The 7439-nt window shown below is 41.9% G+C and overlaps 1 long non-coding RNA gene across 1 annotated transcript; it reads right to left on the bottom strand.

The window, feature by feature from the left end:
• Positions 1–651: 651 nt before the first annotated feature.
• On the bottom strand, positions 652–6974 carry LOC107970340 (uncharacterized). Its single transcript, XR_001712870.4, has 3 exons — positions 6871–6974; positions 5582–5722; positions 652–4873 (listed from the first exon to the last, which is right to left on the bottom strand). It is a non-coding gene; the product is annotated as an uncharacterized LOC107970340 (long non-coding RNA).
• Between the last annotated feature and the right edge of the window lie 465 nt (positions 6975–7439).

Raw genomic sequence — 7439 nt, 5'->3', positions numbered from 1 at the left:
ACAAACAAACAAACATATGTCATCAAAGAAATATACATTAAAATCACAATCACAAAGATATCACTACATGCTCAGCGAACTGACTAAAATTTTTTAGTGACGATACAAATGATGGTGAGGATGTGGAACAACTGGAACTCTAACCATTACTGGTGGGAATGAAAATAGATACAATCACTTCAGATGTGTTTATTAAAGCTAAAATATGTACACTCTACAAACTGTGATTCTACTACTTGCTATATGTGCAAGAGAAGTGAGTGTATAAAACTACCAAAACATACTGTATTAATCTGTTTTAATGCTGCTAATAAAGACATACCTGAGACTAGGTAATTGATAAAGGAAAGAGGTTTAATGGACTCACAGTTCCACATGGCTGGGGAGGCCTCACAATCACAGTGGAAGATGAAGAAAGAGCAAAGGGGCTTCTTCTTACATGGCAGCAGGCAAGAGAGCATGTGCAGGGGAATTCCCACTTATAAAGCCATCAGATCTTGTGAGACTTACTCACTACTACAAGAACAGTATTGGGGAAACTGCCCCTATGAGTCAATTACCTCCCACCAGGTCCCTCCCACGACATTGGGGGTTATTACAGTTCAAGGTGAGATTTGGGTGGGGACACAGAGCCAAACCATATCACACACATTAACAGGGATATACATAACAGCTTTATTTATAATAGCCTCAAGCATGTTCATCATTAGAATGAAGAATGCATTTTGGTATATAACGGAATTTCACTGCAGTAAAAAATAATTGACTAAAGCTACACATAACCACACAGATGAATTTCACAGATATATCTCTGAGGACAAAAGAGTACTGTATGATTTTATCTATATGAATTTCAAGGACAAGGAAAACTAATCAATGGTGACAAATCAGAAGAGTGGATATGGCAGGCAGAATAACAGTTTCCCAGAATGTCCCATCTTAATCCCTAGAAACTATAAATATGCTATGTTACCTGGCAAGAGGGACATTGCAGATGTAATTAAAGTTACTAATGAGTTGACATTAAAAGACAGAGATTATCTGGATGGGACTAATCTAACCATACGGGCCCTTAGAAGCAGAGAACATTCCGTGGCTGGAGGTAGAGAGATGCGGCAGAAGAGGAAGTCAGAAGTCTCAAAGTGTGATAAGGACTTGAGTCATTGTTCTGGAAATCATGAGAAGTAGTGAGTTCTATCAATGACATGAAGGCACCTAGAAGCAGTTTCTCCCCTGGAGTATCCAGACAATAGCCCAGGTCATCCAACACCTTGATTTTGGCCCCATCAGAAGCTAAGACAAGGTTGGGCATGGTGGCTCATTCCTGTGATCCCACCACTTTGGGAGACCAAGACAGAGGGATTGCTTGAGCCCAGGAGTTTGAGACCAGCCTGGGCAATGTGGCGAGACCCCCATCTCAAAAAAAAAAAAAAAAAAAAGGCCAAGATAAGATTGGGAACCCAGATGAGCTTTACCTAGACTTCTCACCTACAGAACTGTGAGACAATAAGTGTGTATTGTTTTAAGCCACTACATTTGTGGTAATTTATTGCAGCATCCATAGAAAGCATATACAGTGAATATGGACCGGATGGGAATAAAAGGGAGCTGTCTGGAGTGCTGGAAACATTCCGTATCTTCATCAAGTGGTAGTTATGTGGTGGATAAGTAAGTAAACATTAATTAAACTGCACACTTCATATTTTAAAACCTAATTTAAAATAGAAAATGAGCAAAAAATTGATCATCCTTATATTGTTAAGTTACAGCTCTATTGCAGTATGGTCATAGAAGGCAGCTTCTATAATTACTTTAAAAAAATCTTATTGGGATTTTCTTTGTAGATTAGTGCTTGATATATTTTTACAAATGATCCCGAAGCATTTGAAAGAAATTTATTCTTTGCTTGTAAGGAGCAAATGTATGGGTGTAAATTAAGGTTTTAAATTGCTTTATATAGGAGGAAACACTTATTTTGCTTTTTCTTGTTTCTATGTGCTGGAACTTTTATGGGAGCAAAGCTCCCAGCCTCCTGCAGGGAGGGGGTGAAATGTATCTGTTAATCTTTGAAGGAGTGGAATCATGCCTAGCTCAGCCCTTTCTTCTCAACTTTCCTTAGGATCTACCTACATACAGGAGAGCACGTATTTAGTTCTGCTCCTTCAAGCTGCAGGTGTCAGAGAGACAAGCCCTGTTGGAGAGGCACGCAGTTGTCCAGGGTTCCTGCTCCAGGGATGGATAATCTGTCCAGTGGTGGGGTGAAATATTCATAAGCCCACATGGCTCGGAGAGAAGGAACCTCATTCTCTAACAGCTTCATCAGTAATTAAGGCGCTGTTTCTATCTCCATCTGCCTAATTCTTGTGTCTATTTCTGGGTTATTGCATGGGGCCAGAAATGTTGTACAAAGAGTGCAATTTAAGGGGCAAAATAACACCCAGAGATTGTGTTGCCTGAGCCTAAATTCCGGCCTTTGGCTTTGGGTTACAAAAGTCATGCGGGGTCATGGACTTGGCACCCACAGAGCTGGGTAGCTGCTGAAAATAGAGCCAGGGTTTTTTGTTTGTTTGTTTGTTTGCTTTACCGGAATAGCTCTTAGTTGATGACAGCCCCTGTGGCCTTAACAAACAGGTGCAGCTGAGAGAATGAATAAATTACAGGAATGAAAATTTCTGCTTACAAATCTTTTAGGTATTGGTTGCTGGGGCTGGGGAAGTTTTTTTTTCCTCCTTTTACAGAGTTTCTCAGCCAGGGCTGTACTCGGTACCTTTAAACTGCAACATGAGTTGTGTTTCACATTTGCTGTAGGGAACTACTGTGGACAAGAACCAGCTTTAAATTGTTAGTGCCTCTTAACCGAGGAGGTGAAAGACTTGTATCCTGAAAACTACAAAATGTTGCTGAAAGAAACTAAAGAAGACATCAATAAATGGAAAGACATACTGTGTTCATGGATTGGAAGACAATATTGTTTAGATGTTAATACTACCCAAAGAGGTCAACAGATTCATTGTAAGCTCTAACAAAATCCCAACAACATTTTTCGCAGAAGTAGAAAAATTCATCCTAGAATTTATATGGACTCTTAAGGGACTCTGAATAGCCATTACAATATTGAAAAAGAACAAAACAGGAGGGCTCAGCCAGGTGCAGTGGCTCACACCTGTAATCCCATCACTTAGGGAGGCCAAGACAGGTGGATCACTTGTGGTCAGGAGTTCAAGACCAGCCTGGCCAACATGGTGAAACCCCATCTCTACTAAAAATACAAAAATTAGCCAGGCATGGTGGGGGGGTGTCTCTAATCGCAGCTACTCGGGAGGCTGAGACAGGAGATCACTTGAATCTGGGAGGTGGATGTTGCAGTGAGCCAAGATTGTGGCACTGCGCTCCAGCCTGGGTGACAGAGCAAGGCTCTGTCTCAAAAAAAAAAAGGAAAAAAACACCTGTGGTAAACTAAAGCATTGAACTGTAGAAAATACTGCAGAGGCCTCAAAAATAGTCAAACTCTGTAAAATATTTGAAGAGATTTATTCTGGGCCAAATATGAGTGACCATGGTCCATGACATAGCCATCAGGAGATCCTGAGAACTTATGCCCAAGGTGGTCAGGGTGAAGCTTGGTTTTATATATTTTAGGGAGACATGAGACATCAGTCAAATATATTTAAGATATATATTGGTCCAGTCTGGAAAACTGGTGCAGGATATAATAAATTCCTCCTCAAAGGTTTTAGCCTGTTAACTTCCTTTAAAATTCAGGAGGGAGAAAATTGTTAAGTACAATGAGTTCTGAGATCCTCTCCAAAGAACCAATGTATCAGTACGCTCAGCTCCCCTGTTCTTTGTTCTCTATTTTAAAGTTTAACTTCCTCATTCTTTATGTCTCCTTGCCCCTAGTTTCAGTAAACAATCCCCTCCTATCCTCTATCACCTGCTCTGTCCCTAGTCATCCTTAGTCACCTGCTCTGTAACCATCCTTCCCGCTGAAAATACTCACCCCACCATTCTGGCTCTTACCCCCACTCTCTTTAAAATAGCCAATTGGAATTAGCTTAGACTGTATGGTCCAACCCTAGCCAATAGGGGAAAGACACAGCAGTAGGGACTAGCTGCATTAGGAATAAGACCCCCTTCCCCTCCCTTGTCCAGTGTGCTCTTGCCTTTGCTCCATCTGCGAGATGCACCTTTGTATAGAAGTAAATTGCCTTGCTGAGAAAACTTTTGCCTGAGTGCTATTTTCACTTGGTGGCATTGAGCATTTACTTCCAACATTGGGACAACTTGTTGGGGAGGTGGGTGTTTCCAGTTTATAGGGTTATAGGTAGATTTAAAAATTTTCTGATTGGCAATTGGTTGAAAGAATTATTAACAATAGGGCCAGGCCCAGTGGCTCAGGCCTGTAATCCCAGCACTTTGGGAGGCTGAGGCAGGCGGATCACGATGTCAGGAGTTTGAGACCAGCCTGACCAACATAGTGAAACCCCATCTCTACTAAAAATGCAAAAAAAATTAACAGGGTGTGGTAGTGGGTACCTGTGGTCGCAGCTACTCAGGAGGCTGAGGTGGGAGAATTGCTTGAACCCGGGAGGCAGAGGTTGCAGTGAGCTGAGATCACCCCATTGCACTCCAGCCTAGGCAATAGTGTGAGACTCTGTCTCGGAAAAAAAAAAAAAAAAAGTTTGTGGAGACCAGAGCTTTATCTTGCAGACGAAGTCTCCAGATAGCAGGCTTAAGTTCTGTGTTGATGTGAAATGCTGGTTGGCTTTTCCTGAATTCCAAAAGAGAGGAGGGCATACTGAGGCATGTCCAAACTCCCGCTTCCCGTCATGGCCTGAACCAGTCTTTCAGGTTAAATTTAGAGGGCTCCGACCTGGAAGAAGAAGAAGTTTATTCAGATGGTTGTTGGGGTGGGGGGGCTTTGAATTTTATTTTGGTTTACAAAGGTCTCTCTCTGACTTTCTGCCACTGCCCCCTTCCCTTCCAAAGCAGAGAGAAGGGCTTTCTTTGAAGTTTTCTTGTTTAATTAAGGGAAATTCTGTCCAGAAGGAATGCAATTGTCTTGGACCACCCTTCCTGGAATCTACCTCAACTAGAGAAGATTAACTCGTATTGCAGGAGAGGAGAACAATGAAAAGCCACTTAAGACACCAACCTAGATAGACTTTTTGCCTATTTCTTCAACTACAGTAAGAACAGCAAGACACAAAGTTACAGATCTGTAGGCAAATGAGAAAATTGGAAATTGGAAAGAAAACTCAGTGGGTTGCAGAAACATATGTTATAATGCATATTTTGTAATGCAGCCTTGAGAAAGGGTCCCCAGCAGGTAGTCTAATGACCTAAAGCCAGCATTTTAGCCCCCAAAGCAAGAAAAGCACAGGAAGGAATTTCTATGCCAAAATACCAACAGTTGTCACTCTTAATTAGTGCATTATTTCTTCCTATGTTTTAGTTTCCTGAATTCAAAAAAATGTATTTAATGTCTATGCACTACTTTCAAAATAGCAGCTAAATCATATAAAATTAAAAAATATATATTTTTAAGATAGGTGAGCTGGGCAGCCAGGAGAACTCCTACATGTTCTGAAGTCCTGAAGGAGCTTCAAGGATTTGAGTCTTGGGGGCATGCAGAAGGGCTCTCTCCTTCCCACTGGAATGTGGTTGAGCAGGTTCCAGAGACATCCTTTTTTGTGGAGACCCAGGATCCCAGCCAGGATGACTGCCAGGGTGGGGGAGGAAGAGAACACAGAGAGGCAACAAGAGGGTGAGTTGATATGGAAGAGAGAACACAAAATACATTTCTCCCAGGAATCCTCCCGTCTTATCGTTGGCTCTTACTATAGAAGCTGGCATAAAACAATACAGGCCTACTGAGGACTGACTGTGCATGCAGGTGAGTGAACGTGTTACTGGAAACAGGTCCCCATCCAGACCTCAAGAGAGGGTTATTGGATCTTGCACAAGAAAGGACTCAGGGCAAGTACGCAGAGTAAAGTGAAAGCAAGTTTATTAAGAAAGTAAAGGAATAAAAGAACGGGCCGGGCGCAGTGGCTCATGCCTGTAATCCCAGCACTTTGGGAGGCCGAGGCAGGTGGATCATAGGTCAGGAGTTTGAGAGCAGCCTGGCCAACATGGTGAAACCCCATCTCTACTAAAAATACAAAAATTAGCTGGGTGTGGTGGCACATGCCTATAACCCCAGCTACTAGGGAGGCTGAGGTAGGAGAATTACTTGAACCTGGGAGGCAGAGATTGCAGTGAGCCAAGATGGTGCCACTGCACTCCAGCCTGGGCAACAGAGCAAGACTCCATCTCAGAAAAAAAAAAAAAAAGAATGGCTACCCCATAGACAGAGCAACCCTGAGGGCTGCTGGTTGCCCATTTTTATGGTTATTTCTTGATTATATGCTAAACGAGGGGTGTATTATTCATGCCTCCCCTTTTTAGACCATAGAGGGTAACTTCCTGACATTGCCATGGCATCTGTAAACTGTCATGGCTCTAATGAGAGTGGAGCAGTGAGGACGACCAGAGGTCATTCTCATCGCCAACTCGGTTTTGGTGGGTTTTAGCCGGCTTCTTTATTGCAACCTCTTTTATCATCAAGGTATTTATGACCTGTATCTTGTACTGACCTCCTGTCTCATCCTGTGGCTTAGAATGCCTAACTGTCTGGGAATGCAACCCAGGAGGTCTCAGCCTTATTTTACCCGGCCTCTGTTCAAGATGGAGTTGCTCTGGTTTAAACACCTCTTACATTTCCCTCCTCCCTTTTATAAGAGAACCCTTAATCATAAGGGTTGCGGAGGGACTAAGATCCACCTTCTGTAACTTCTTCAGACTGAATAGGGGTGATGATATTCCTACCTAACTGTGAGAGTCCTTTGTATTAGGGTAGAGAGGAGCTCAGTCAGAAAGCATCAGCATAGTAATGGCCATTCCTAACTCTGAGTTTCGACAAGAGGTGATATCTGGAAGATTAATAAGTGTTTAAGAAAACATTGAGTAAGCATATCCTTATTCCTACACAACAAGATTTCAATAGCAATATATTCCACAACTGTAAAGCAAAATAAGTAAAATTATTCCAAGTAAACTAAATTAGAAGGCTTTCCATGAACTGGGCAACTGTTGGAGCCAAGCTGATACAGGGTTGATAGGCAGAATTAGAATATTGATTCACATTTTACATTACCCATCTGTCTTGTTTCTTTTAAGCAGCAGTCAGAGATCACTGGTTGGTTTACAGGAATAAGCAGGGTTAGCCTAAATTGCAGAAACAAACTTAAAAACAACTGATGAGACTAGAATTTAATAACAAGTGTACCATAGTTTTTGAAACATAGTATTTCTCTCTCCAGTTTCCCATTTTGACTAAAGACAAATTATGGCAAGATCAATTTGCCTTTTTATACTTGGCCTAATTATTTGTCTAA

This window comes from Pan troglodytes, chromosome 23 (assembly GCF_028858775.2).
Source record: "Pan troglodytes isolate AG18354 chromosome 23, NHGRI_mPanTro3-v2.0_pri, whole genome shotgun sequence".
In the NCBI taxonomy this organism is placed as follows: Eukaryota; Metazoa; Chordata; class Mammalia; order Primates; family Hominidae; genus Pan; species Pan troglodytes.
This window is presented reverse-complemented; position numbering and strand designations above follow the sequence as displayed.